Here is a 12,956-nt window from a genome sequence, read left to right as displayed (position 1 = left end):
ATGGATTACTCATGGTGGGCTTCTAGATAATTTAAGATATGTTAGATAAGCTGGATAGCCAGATAGTTAAGAGACCCAAGATAGGGATTGACCAAGCAAGAAAGGCCAACCATGTAATTAGAGGGTTGGGGCTTTGGGTCATGTGATATCAGTCTGACCTCTGGGAAGGGGAAAGGGGGCTGGAGATTGACATGAATAATGATTCAATCAGTCCTGTTTACCTAATGAAAGCCCAATAAAAACTAGACACTGGAGTTCAGGTGAACTTTCCTGGTTAACAATGCTCTGTATGTGTTATTACACATACATGTGTTGGGAGGGTGATGCATTCTGACTCCACAGGAAGAAGACACTGGAAGTTTCATGTTTGGGACCCTCCAAGACCATGCCCTATATGTCTTTTCTTTTTGCTGGTCCTGATTTGTATCCTTTTTGCCATAATAAATCTGTAACCATTAGTATAGCATTTTCCTGAGATCTGTGAGTTGTTCTAGTGAATTATCAAACCTGAAGAGGTAGTGGGAACACACGAATTTGTAGCCAGTTGATTATAAGTGTTGGTGGCCTGAGAAACCCTGAGCTTGCAGCTGGTGTCTGAAGTGAGGGCAGTCTTTCTTTTTTTTAAAGATTTTATTTATTTGGGGGCGCCTGGGTGGCTCAGTTGTTAAGCGTCTGCCTTTGGCTCAGGTCATGATCCCAGGGTCCTGGGATCGAGCCCCGCATTGGGCTCCCTGCTCGGCGGGAAGCCTGCTTCTCCCTCTCCCACTCCCCCTGCTTGTGTTCCTGCTCTCCCTAACTCTCTCTCTCTGTCAAATAAATAAATAAAATCTTTAAAAAAAAAAAGATTTTATTTATTTGACAGAGACATAGCAAGGGAGGGAACACAAGCAGGGGGAGAAGGAGAGAAGCAGGCTTCCCACCGAGCAGGGAGCCTGATGCAGGGCGCGATCCCAGGACCCTGGGACTATGACCTGAGCCGAAGGCAGACGCTTAACAACTGAGCCACCCAGGCGCCCCAGAAGTGAGGTCAGTCTTATGGAGAACTGTGCCTTTAACCTGTGAAGTTTGGCCTAACTTTGAACAGTTAGTGTCAGAATTGCGTTGCAGGATCTTTTTGCATTCCTTGCCCTAAGCTTTTTTTTTTTTTTTTAAGATTTTATTTATTTATTTGACAGAGAGAGACACAGCGAGAGAGGGAACACAGGCAGGGGGAATGGGAGAGGGAGAAGCAGGCTTCCCGCCAAGCAGGGAGCCCGATGCCGGGCTGGATCCCAGGACCCAAGGATCACGACCTGAGCCGAAGGCAGATGTAACGACTGAGCCGCGCAGGTGCCCCATACCCTAAGCTTTTTAAGCTTTTTAATTCACTCTGTAATTTTACATATATATTTTTTTTTTCTGTAATTATATTTTTGAAAAATTTCCCCCCTCCACTATTTTCTTCTCTCTTTCTGAAACTCCTGCTAGCCTTTTCTTATCTTCTCTCTCATTTTCTACCTCTGTGTGTTTCCTTTGACTTTTCGGGAGGTTTCCTCAACTTCCAATCCTTCTATTGATTTAAAAAATTTTTTGACTATTACATATTTTTAATTTCCGTTTCTCAAAAGATTGTATTTATTTATTTATTTTGAGAGAGAGAGTGCACATGTGAGTGGGGGAGAGGGGCAGAGGAAGAGGGAGAGAATCCCAAGCAGACTTCCTACTGAGCACAGAGCCCAATGTGGGGCTTGATCCCATGACCCTGAGATCACGACCTGAGCCAAAATCAAGAGTTGAAAGCTTAACTGACTGAGCCCCCCAGGCGCCCCTCTTGGGTATACTCCAGTAGTGGAATTGCTGGGTCATAAGGCAACTTTATGTTTAACTTTTTGAGGAACTGCCAAACTGTTTTCCACAGTGGCTGCAACATTTTACATTCCCGCTGGTAATGTATGAGGATGACAATTTTTCCACATCCTTGCCAACACTTGTTAGTTTCAGTTATTATTATTATTATTATTTTTAAAGATTTTATTTATTTATTTGACAGAGAGAGACACAGTGAGAGAGGGAACACAAGCAGGGGGAGTGGGAGAGGGAGAAGCAGGCTTCCCGCTGAGCAGGGAGCCCGATGCAGGGCTCGATCCCAGGACCCTAGGATCATGACCTGAGCCGAAGGCAGACGCTTAACGACTGAGCCACCCAGGCGCCCCTCAGTTATTATTATTATAGCCATCTTGTGGGTGGGAAGTGGTATTCATTGTGGTTTTGATTTGCATTCCTCTAACAACTAATAATATTGAGCAGCTTTGCATGTGTTTATTGGCCATTAGCATATCTTCTCTCCAAAATGTCTATTCAAATCCTTTGCCCATTTCTTTTTTTTAAGAGAGAGAGGAAGCAGGGGATGGGGGGACAGAGGAAAAGATAATTTCAAGCAGGCTCCATGCCCAGCGCAGAGCCCAATGCGGGGCTTGATCTCATGACCCTGAGATCATGACCTGAGCTGAAATCAAGAGTCAGATGCTTAACAACCGACTGAGCCACCCAGGCTCCCCCCTTTGCACATTTTTAAATCATGTTGCTGGTCTTTTTTGTCATTGAGTTGTAAGAGGTCTTTATATAGTCTTGGATTCCAGACCCTTATCAGATACATGATTTGCAAATATTTTCTCCCATTCTGCAATTGTCTTTTCATTTTCTTCACAGTGTCTTCTAAAGCACAAAAGTTTTTCATTTGACGAAATTAATCTATTTTCTCTTTTGTTGCTGTGCTTTTTGGCATCATATGTAAGAGTCCATTGCTAAGTCCAAGGTCATGTAGATTTACTCCTGTTTTCTTCCAAGAGTTTTATAGTTTTAGCTCTTACATTTAGGTCTTTGATCCATTTGAGTTAATTTTTGTACATGGTGTGAGGCAGGGGTCCAGGTTCTCCCATTTGTTTCTTTCTTTTTTTGTATGTGCAACCATCACCACTAATTCTAGAACATTTTCATCACCCCCAGAGGAAACCCTGTGACCATCAAACAGTCATTCATTCCCTTCCCTTGTGAGTTTATAGTTTTTTTCCCCAACTTACTGCCATTTGTGGATTTTCAGGACTGAGTCGAATGAAGTTTCAGCCAGAAATCTCCTCTTCCTTTCAAACTGCAACAACTCTCACTTTCATTAGGCAGATTCCTGAGCCAGATGCTCTGAGAGGGTTTTCTGGAGAAAGGAAATTTGATCTGAGCCTTAAAGATGTCTAGAATTCCAGTGGAAGTTAAGGAGATAAAGGTGAGAGAGGATGAGAAGGGAGAGTTGGGGAGAAGGAAGGGGGAAGGAAGGGAGAGGAAGGACTCTGGCGCCAACACCAGAAGAATTTAATCAGATAAAAATCTGGTTTCTTATCCCTTGTCTGTGGCTCTATTACCTCTGCTTGAGTTTCACTGAAAAGCAGTCCTTTTCTTAGAACCCTAAGGAATGTGGCCTTGTTTTGAGTGTGGTGAGAAAAAGGTTCTGGAGATTTTGTTTTGTTGTTGTTTTTGTTGTTTTGAGATTTTATTTATTTATTGGAGAGAGAAAGACAGAGATAGTAAAATAGAGCAGGAGCAGGAAGGAGAGGGCGAAGCAGGCTCCCTTTTGAGCAGGGAGTCGGACGCGGGGCTCAATCCCAGGACTCTGGGACCAAGACCTGAGCCAAAGGCAGACAGATGCCCAACCTACTGAGACACCCAGGCGCCCCTTGTTGTTGTTGTTGTTGTTGTTATTGTTATTGTTTTTAAAGATTTTATTTATTTACTTGAGAGAATGAGAGAGAGAGAGAGCATGAGAGAGGATAGGGTCAGAGGGAGAAGCAGAATCTCTGCTGATCAGGAAGCCCAATGCAGGGCTCAATCCTGGGACTCCAGGATCATGACCTGAGCCGAAGGCAGTCGCTTAACCAACTGAGCCACCCAGGCGCCCCATTGTTGTTTTTTTTTTTTAAAGATTCTATTTATTTATTTGAGAGAGAGAGAGAATGCAAGCAGCAGGGAGGGCCAGAGGGAGAGGACGAAGCAGGCTCCCCACTGAGCAGGGAGCCTGATGCAGGCCTCGATCCCAGGACCCTGAGATCATGACCTAAGCTGAAGGCAGACACTTAACCCACTGAGCCACCCAGGCGCCCCAAGGATTTTGTTTTCAAATAACAAGCCTCTACTGTACTAATATAAGTCTTTCATAAAAGCAAAGAGCATAAGGGGCGCCTGGGTGGCTCAGTCGTTAAGCATCTGCCTTCAGCTCGGGGCATGATCCCAGAGTCCTGGGATCGAGCCCCGCATCAGGCTCCCTGCTCTGCCAGGAGCCTGCTTCTCCCTCTCCCACTCCCCCTGCTTGTGTTCCCTCTCTCGCTGTGTCTCTCTCTGTCAAATAAATAAATAAAATCTTTTTTTAAAAAAAAGCAAAGAGCATAATGTGAACTTTCAGAACGTGGGGATTACTTTCACTTTATGCTGGTTGGGCTCATGAAAGATTTCACGGGAACTCTCTCCTTTCAGATAGCAGGAGAAACCTGTATTTGCAGTGTTTAGCAAAGTGCATGGCCCAGAAGAGAATTTTTAAAATGTCAGTTTTCTTCTGTTTCCTTCTTTGGCAATTTAAGGGAAACAATATGGATAGGGTCTCAACCAAGGCCTTGCGTGCCTGTCTAAGGAGTGTGGGCTGAAGATAATGAGCAATGAAGAATTATAGGAGATTTGTGAGTGGAAGAGTGACAGATATATCTATGCTTTGGAAAGATCATTTCTGGAAGAAGAGAGTCCAAGCATAATACAAGAGAGGGAGTCCTGAGCCCCAGCTCTATATCTAAGTGACTCCACTTTCTCATGTGCGCAACACATATCAAAGGTCCCCATCAGTGTTTCCCCAGTGGGCTATAATTTGTGTGAAAATTTAATCCCTAATGCAAAGAGGAAAAGCAGTTTGTCTCCTTAGACGTAGACCTGATGGAAAGTGTGCCCCAAACTTGAAGGGCTAGTGTAGCCAGCCTGAGCTGCCACCTGGGGGATGAGATGGAACTTTCAAGAAGCTCTTAGAGATTAAATAATGGTGAAGCCCAGAGGCCCCCCACCCCCCCGGCACTGCCCCTCAGAGAGGAGGAACGCTAAGTGTCTCGTGCCTGAGGACAATTTTGAAACCATTCGGACCCTCATTAAGAAACTTTTCCCATGAAGGATGACCAGCCTCATCCACTCCCTCTGGGTGCTGAGCTCTGGACACACAGGTGGAGCGAGAGAATCACCTGGAATGACTCTTCTGTCCACTAGAGGGAAACCCAGGCTAGAGATGGAGCTGCTAGCCTGGGGACCTGGGTGACCCTGGCACAGTGTTGATGTATCAGCTCCCTGAGATCCAACTGTTGCATTTTCAGGAAGCGGATGAGCTGGTTGTGAAACACGGTCATTAAAAATTAAACTCTATAAATTGACACTTAAATTACATTAAAAACAAAGGTAGTAAAGACTCCAAACACATCTCTCCCTACTTATTTTACTATCACCTCTTTGTTAGATCTGCTATGGTATGCTGCTGTCCAGTTCCAACTGTGGTAGCTTGAAATTGGCCACGGTGGGATATTTGCTCCACGGAAACCTGCAAATGCTACAAATCGGGGCTTCCCCCCAGCCCATGCCAACTAGTTGCTAAATATTTACCAGGATATCACTGCCTCAGCCTCTCCCACATCAGGTCTTGTGGGGGAGGAGATGGGCTTTTCGCACGGTTTGCCAACACAGACACACTCAGAGATGTCCCCACGGATGAAGCACCCAGTTTCAGCAGGCAGAGGTTGTTGAGAAGTACGCCAGCCGAAAGCGTTGTGTTGTTACAGTGGCTTGGCCCAGAGGTCCTCACCCAGTCTCAGCCCAGGTTTTCGCTACCGAAAACCTGTTTGTGCTTATGTGCTCAGGCATGCCTTTCTGTCTGCATAGAAATGAAGTGAAGTTCTAGACCATTCAGCACTGGAAAGCATGAGGGCCAGGGAAGCACCCACCCGGGTCCCTATCCCCAGGACTGGTGCAAGTCCCTGGGCCGAAATGTTGGAAAAGCTAGGCAGAACACTGCAGCCCCAAATCTAGGGATACTAGAGTCAGGCAGATCTGGGGTCTGCCACCCCCCAGCCACCTGACCTGAGAACGGCACTTAACCCATCTGGTCTTCAGTCTCCTAACTTGTGAAATAGGGATAAGAATAATCAGCATGCTTGGCCCTTAAGATTACATGAGACTGCCCATGCAAAGCTCTCAGCTGGTGATTCAGTCACCTCGAAGGTGTTCCATGATGTAGAAGCTATTGTTTCTAGCTATTGTTTCAGACTTGCAGACGGATTGGGGTGGGGGCTGAATTTAAATCGGCTCTGAGTGCCTGACCACCTTGATGCTCTGTGTGTCAAGGAGGGCGGGCGGGCAGGGCAGGGCCAGGAGGCAACACATCCGTGGTGGTACCGCTGACCGACTTGCCCCAAGCGCACAGCCAGGAAGTGGACTGGGAGACTGGAAACCAGCCCTCGGGCCTGGACGCCAAACACCGGGTGCCAGGCAAGGGTGCCTCCTCCGTACCCGCCCCGCCCCGCCCACCCCGACTCCGGGGCTGGGGCTTCGGGGGCGGGAGGGCCCGCAGCCGGACGTCCAAGGCCCGGGGCTGTGCGCAGGAAGCGGCGGCCGGGGCCGTCCCGGAGCCTCAAAGCGCCGGAAGGGAGGGAGCGGCCAGCACCTGCATTGTGCGAGCCCCGCTCCCCGCTGGCCCGCCTGGGACCCCCGGCGCGCGTTCCGGGCGTCGGCTGCTGGGGCAGGCCCGCTGGCTGTCAGGCAGGTAGTAACTGGGCAGAGGGGACTAGAGCTGCACGTTCATTCATTTATATATGCATCCATCAATTATTAAGCCGAGGTAGGAGCTGGAACGCAAAAACAGTCTGTGATCCCAAGGACCCTCCCTGTTCGTGGCTCTGCGGTCAGATGGCTGGGCTGGAATCCTGGCTCCTTCACTCACTAGCTGTGTAACTTGAGCAAATTACTTGACCCCTCTGGGCCTCAGCGTGTGGAGTGTTGGATTAAATGAGTTGCATGTGAAGCATTTGGAACCAGTCTGGGACTGGTAAGCATTCGTTAAGTGTAGGATTTTTTTTTTTTTTTTAAGATTTTATTTTTAAGTAATCTGCACACCCAACGTGGGGCTAGAACTCACGACCCGGAGATCAGGAGTCACGTAATCTTCCCACTGAGCTAGCCAGGCGCCCAAGTGTAGTTATTTTTTTTTTTAAGTAGTTTTTATTATTGCAAAAGATCATTTCAAGAGCCGTGTGGAGGACACACTTAGAGGGGCCCAAAGCTGCATACTGGAGGCTGAACGCTGGTTTAAAAAAAAAATTTTTTTTTTAAAGATTTTATTTATTTGACAGAGAGAGACACAGTCAGAGAGGGAACACAAGCAGGGGGAGTGGGAGAGGGAGAAGCAGGCTTCCCGCGGAGCAAGGAGCCCGATGCGGAACTCGATCCCAGGACCCCGGGATCATGACCTGAGCCGAAGGCAGACGCTTAATCGACTGAGCCACTCAGGCACCCCACTTTTAAAATTTTTTAAAAACTAATTGCTAACATTTAAAATTGTGAGATTTTATCTAAAACTCAGATTTTGGCTTCTTTTAAAAAGACTGAAGGTCTGAGAAGCTTGTGTTTCTTTTTCTTTCTTTCTTTCCTTTTTTTTCCCTTTGGAAGCTTGTGTTTCATAAGCTGTTATTGTATTATGCTAGAGGCAGTCTCATTTTTTTATACTGTATTTTTGTATGCCTTTTGCAAAGTGGTGTTAATTATTGTACCAGAAAAAAAAAATCTCTTAGGCAATCCCCCTGTTGCAAAGGTCTGCAAGACAAGTTTATTTTGAAAGGCAGATATTGTACTTAAGCTGTGATTATTGATTGTCTGATTTTAAAATGTTGCCTTCTGGAACATGTTCTTCTTCTAAAAGATTTCTCAGACATGTCAGAATGAGGCAGTTTATGCCATTCGAGTCCCCTGAATCAAGGAAAAGATCTATGGGTCTTTGAGTTTTCCCAGCTAGACTAGAGGCCACAAGTGATGGTGTGCGGGATGTAGACACCTTCGCAGGAAGTAGGGCAGAGAGGAGAGGAGGAGCAGAGAGGTGAAAGGTATTTAGGGAATAGAACTGATAGGATGTGAGATGCAGAGGCGAAAGAGGAGACAAGGCCTGGGAGAATGGGTGCGAGGAAGACCCATTCACTGACCTGAGGGTCCAGAGGACTCCATTTTAGCCACGTGGGGTCTGAGAGTCTGGGTCTGTCATCAGATCAGTGGGATATAGGGGGTCTGGTGCTCAGCAGAAAGAGGGTGACACAGGAGGCCTGTGGGTATGTGGGGAAAGCAGGAGGCCCAGGATGGCCCCTGAGGACCTGTTAACATTAAGGGATTAAGGACGTTTAAGGGATTAGAAGGATGTTAGGTTTTGTTTAAGATTTTATTTGAGATAAAGAGAGAGCACAAGGGGGAGGGTGCGGGGAGCAGCAGAGAGAGAGAGAGAGAAGCAGGCTCTCCGCTGAGCGGGGAGCCCGATGCGGGGCTCGATCCCAGGACCCTGGGATCATGACCTGAGCTGAAGGCAGATGGTTAATCGACTGAGCCACCCAGGCATCCTGATTGGAAGGGTGTTAAAGGAAAAGAAGAGGAGCCTGGGAAACTGTGCAGGGTCCAGGTGCCTCCCTGGGTGGCCTTCGCCTCTGTCCTGAGGGACCGGACCCCTCCTCAAGACCTCCCTGCACAGGTGGACTGAGGAATAGGTGGGGAGGAGGGAGTCTGACTGGAACCTGCTGTAGCCCAATAGAGGGCGAAGTGGGGCAAGACCCCAGTCTGGTTCAGGACATCTAAGGTCCTCCAGAAGTTCCTTTCTTCCCCCAGGCTCACTTGGTGGGCCTCTGGGACACTATTGGGAAGAAGAGTTCAGAGGAGGAGCGCAGCTAGGCGCCACTGGCTGGAGAATAAGCAAACAGGGCACCCAGGACATTCTTTTCAGCTGCACGGCAATTGGGAAACTGGAGGTACCCGGAGCTGCCTGCCACATGATAGGATACTTGTAGGTCAGGCTAAGTCACCCCTTGTGACCACAAAGTATTGCGATTGTCACTGATAGAGGCCAGCAATCTTTCTTGGGAGCCAGAGATCTGAGCTGGGGCATGGCTGAACTTTGAAAAATGAATTGTGCCAGATACCATCATACATGTTTTGCCTAATCTTCATAAAAACTCTATGAAGGAAATAAAAATTTCCCCATTCTACAGAAGAAAAAAACTGAGGCTCAGAAGGCATATGTAACAGGCCAGGGACATGCAGTTGGTGAGAAGCCAAGTTGGGAGGGCAGGCTAGAACACAGGCTCTGTCCCTTTTGTTTCTCCTGGGGGGACCCCACCGCTGCAATGGTCTCTCAACCTCCCCGACACATGAGCTCTGCCCTGGGTGTCCTCCTAGGCTTCACCCTCTCCCTCACACTCAATCAAAAAGTGATCACCAAATCCTGTCAATCATACCCTCTCCAGGGATCTAGCATCTGTCCCCTTCTCTCCAGTCCTGGAGTGACTGCCCAGCTTGGGCCTCACAGTCTCCTGCCCTGGCTATGACATCAGCTTCCTCCTTGGTCTCCCTGCCTTCCAGTTCTCCCATTCCCACCTCGAGGCCCTCGCCCACACCAGCAGCCAAAGGGCTCTTCTCAAACACAAGTCTGACCTCCTCTGTTTCCTACTGCCCTTTTTTTTAAAAAAAAAATTTTTTTAAGTAAACTCTACTCCCAACGTGGGGCTCAAACTCACGACCCTGAGATCAAGAGCTGCATGCTCTACCAACCAAGCCAGCCAGCAAGCCGCCCCATGTTTCCTACCTTCCCAATCCCCAGCTCCACTTTCCTGGGCTGAAGTCTCCCACCTCGGTTACAGGTTTCTCTTGCATTCCTATGAAATTTTTCGTAAGCTGAGATGGCGTAAAGAAGCAATTGCCATTAATTGATATGGAAAAATTCTTCAGCATTCCCAGACCCCCCAAAAAAGCCTCTGTTAGGCTTTTCTGATATGCTTACTTTAGGACACATCTTGCTAATGTATGTGCAAAATAAATCGCGAGAAAGCACAGATGCTTACGGCCACAGTTCAAATCTCTGGTGGTGTGATGCTCAGCTGCTGAGCAGCCTTCCTGGGGAAGGAGCTTGGCGGGGCCACTCTGGCTGTCAGCTTGATGCAAAACAAGCACTGAGCGCTCTTTTCACCATTCGCCATCTTTTAGAAAAGTGAAAATCCTCTTCGGATTTCTTCGGTTAGCAAAAACAGGTACTAATGTAGGTCTTTTGTAAAAGCAAAATGGTGTTTAATGCAAACTTTGGAAAAGCAGGGGGTATCTGTACCTCCAGTGAGAAGGAGGGAGAGAGACGGGGAAAAGACCAGAACAGAGCCCCATGTGGCCCATCTGCTTCTGGGATTACCCCTGCCCTAGAGCAGCCTTGCTGCGGCATCCCGGCCCCACCTCAGGGCCCTGGTGCTGTAGGGACATATAGTCCCAGGTTCCAGGCAAGACCCTACCACTTACTGGCTGGGAGGCTTCAAGCACCATCTTGGGCCCTGATTCTCTTGTCTATAAAGTGGGACAACAGACGATGTGCAAATGATAGGAGACAATGCTGTGGAGGTCTGGACAGGGTGCCTGGCACCGAGTGGATGTCAGTAACCGCCAGGGCCTTTCCTCTCTGCTGTTTCCCCAGATCCACTGGGTCAGCTCCTGTAGGCACCCTGCACATTCCATGGTGCCCATTGCACAAGGGCTGTCCCGCCGCTGTGACATTGGTGGGCCTGGCCCAGCCTTGCTTTCAGGCTTCTGGCTGGGACTGCTGTCCCCAGGGCATCTTGGGCAGTGGGGGCAGAGCGAGTGCACCATACTGGATCCCCTGCCCAGAACTCCGTGTCCCTGACGTCAGGGGCAAACATGGGTCCATAGGGTACTGGGGGAAAGGCTGGTCTTCCTTCTTCACTGTGGACTGAGTATATGTATTTGGATTGGGGAGGTAGGGGTGTTTCCTTCTCCCCTTCTCCCCTCCCTTCCTTCTCCCTTCCATCAAAGCTCAGAAGGCCAGGGTTCCTATGGATAAGGGAACCTGGGGGGCACTGTACCTCAAACATAGGAACCAACATCAGTGGGGGTCTGGGTGTGATGTGTAAATAGGTAAGTGAATGTGTAGGGATGGATGTATGGTAAGTGTAGACATGTTAGAATGCCACGTGTCCCAGGTATAGGTCTGGAGCAGTGGGTGCGGGGCTATAAGTGATGTGGGCAGCTGGAGGGCCGTGTCTACACGCAGCACGTACTCAGTGTGCGTATGTGACTTTTGCGTGTGAATAACTGTACGTGGGGCAGTAGATGTAGATCTGGGTCCGTGGTCTGAGCAATGTGTGTTGGTGTGTCTGTATTTGATGTGTGTGTCTTGTGTGAATGGGAACAGGGGGAGAGTGTGAACTGGAGAGCTTGGTTAGGCAGTGGGGAGATGTTGGTGTCCTTAGGATTCCCTGCTGAACTCTCTGAGGTGGCCCGGCCAGGGTCATTGTCTACTTGCTGCAAGAGCAGAGAAGGGCAGTAGGGGCAGAGGCAAGGGGGTTGGGTCTATTCTCCAGAGAGCCAGACGCTCCACACCCCACTGACTATCTTGCCCTGATGTCTGAAAAAAAAAAAAACAAAACCCCAGGGAAATAAACACAACCTTTGGAAGTCCTGGTGATGTGTCTGGGGAGGATGCTACGGCTGGTAGTTCATGTGGACAATGCTCTGCCTTTGACCAGCAGTGGAGGCTCGGGAGGCCAATGGCCTTGCGGCCACTGACTGCTCCTAAATGATTACCTCAGTACTGTAGCCTCACTCCAGAACTTCCAGGGCCTTCCTGCCGAATCTCTGTCCTTCAAAGTTCACAAGGCACAGGTTCCTAAAGATAAGAGAACCCTGCCCCCCCCCCAAACACAGGAACCGACATCAATGGGAGGTCTGGGTGTGACGTGTAGGTGAGTGAATGTGTAGGTATGGATGTATTTGTGGCATGATGTGTCGCAATTGCAAATTGGCATCTCTTGGAACTCTGGGCTGGAGAAGGAAAGTTAAGGGACTTCTTTTTTTTTTTTTTAAGATTTTATTTATTCACTTGAGACACAGAGATACAGAGAGAGAGAGAGCACGAGCAGGGAGAGAGGCAGAGGGAGAGGGAGAAGCAGGCTCCCCGCTGAGCCAGGAGCCCGACGCGGAGCTCGATCCCAGGACCCTGGGATCACGACCCGAGCCGAAGGCAGATGCTCAACCATCTGAGCCACCCAGGCACCCCAAGTTAAGGGACTTCTAAAGCCAAGCCACACCTAGGCTATTAATCTCTGGAGAAACCTAAATTTAACACAGGTTGGCTCCTTCCTGCCCCACCTCCAGGTGTGTCTCTTTCCTCAGAATGGGCCGTGACTCCGCACCCCCTCAAAATGACTCCTTAGATAATGTGATCTTGTCTGTATCTTCCATTACTCCCCAACATGCACACCATTCTGGAGACACCTTGAACCATTTGCATTTCCAAGAATGCACTTTGCAGCCCACAGCCTAAAACACGCTATTCCACTGGGCTAACTCTGATTTATCCCTCAAAATTCAAGTGTCAGCTCTTTGGGGTACTTTCTGAGGCTGAAACTACTATCTATTATTCTGCTTGCCCTTAGTCATAAAACCCTGATTTTCAGCTGGGCACATAGCTGGCCTGGAATAAAAACCATATTTCCCCGAATTCCTTACAGCGAGGTATGACTCTGTGACTAAGTGCTGGTCAACAGCTTATGGACAGAAGTATTTTGTGCAACTTATGGGAACTGTTTTAAATAGTGTGCTGTTTTTCACACCTTCCTCCTTCCAACTGACTGGAATGCAAACGTGAGGACTAGGGCTTGAGCAGC

The 12,956-nt window shown here is 48.5% G+C and overlaps 2 protein-coding genes across 6 annotated transcripts in view; both read right to left on the bottom strand.

Moving 5' to 3' along the window:
* The window catches only part of TRIT1 (tRNA isopentenyltransferase 1), a 196,679-nt gene that overhangs the window by 76,778 nt on the left and 106,945 nt on the right, over nt 1-12,956 (bottom strand). The window lies entirely within an intron of this gene.
* Nucleotides 1-12,956, bottom strand: part of MYCL (MYCL proto-oncogene, bHLH transcription factor) — a 91,166-nt gene that overhangs the window by 11,002 nt on the left and 67,208 nt on the right. For all 4 annotated transcript variants that reach the window (XM_078073345.1, XM_078073342.1, XM_078073343.1 and 1 more), the window contains one exon: nt 3,060-3,187. The gene's annotated coding sequence lies outside the window, so the exon portion shown is untranslated. The remainder of the gene's footprint in view (nt 1-3,059; nt 3,188-12,956) is intronic.

This window comes from Halichoerus grypus, chromosome 5 (genome assembly GCF_964656455.1).
Source record: "Halichoerus grypus chromosome 5, mHalGry1.hap1.1, whole genome shotgun sequence".
Classification (NCBI taxonomy): domain Eukaryota; kingdom Metazoa; phylum Chordata; class Mammalia; order Carnivora; family Phocidae; genus Halichoerus; species Halichoerus grypus.
This window is presented reverse-complemented; position numbering and strand designations above follow the sequence as displayed.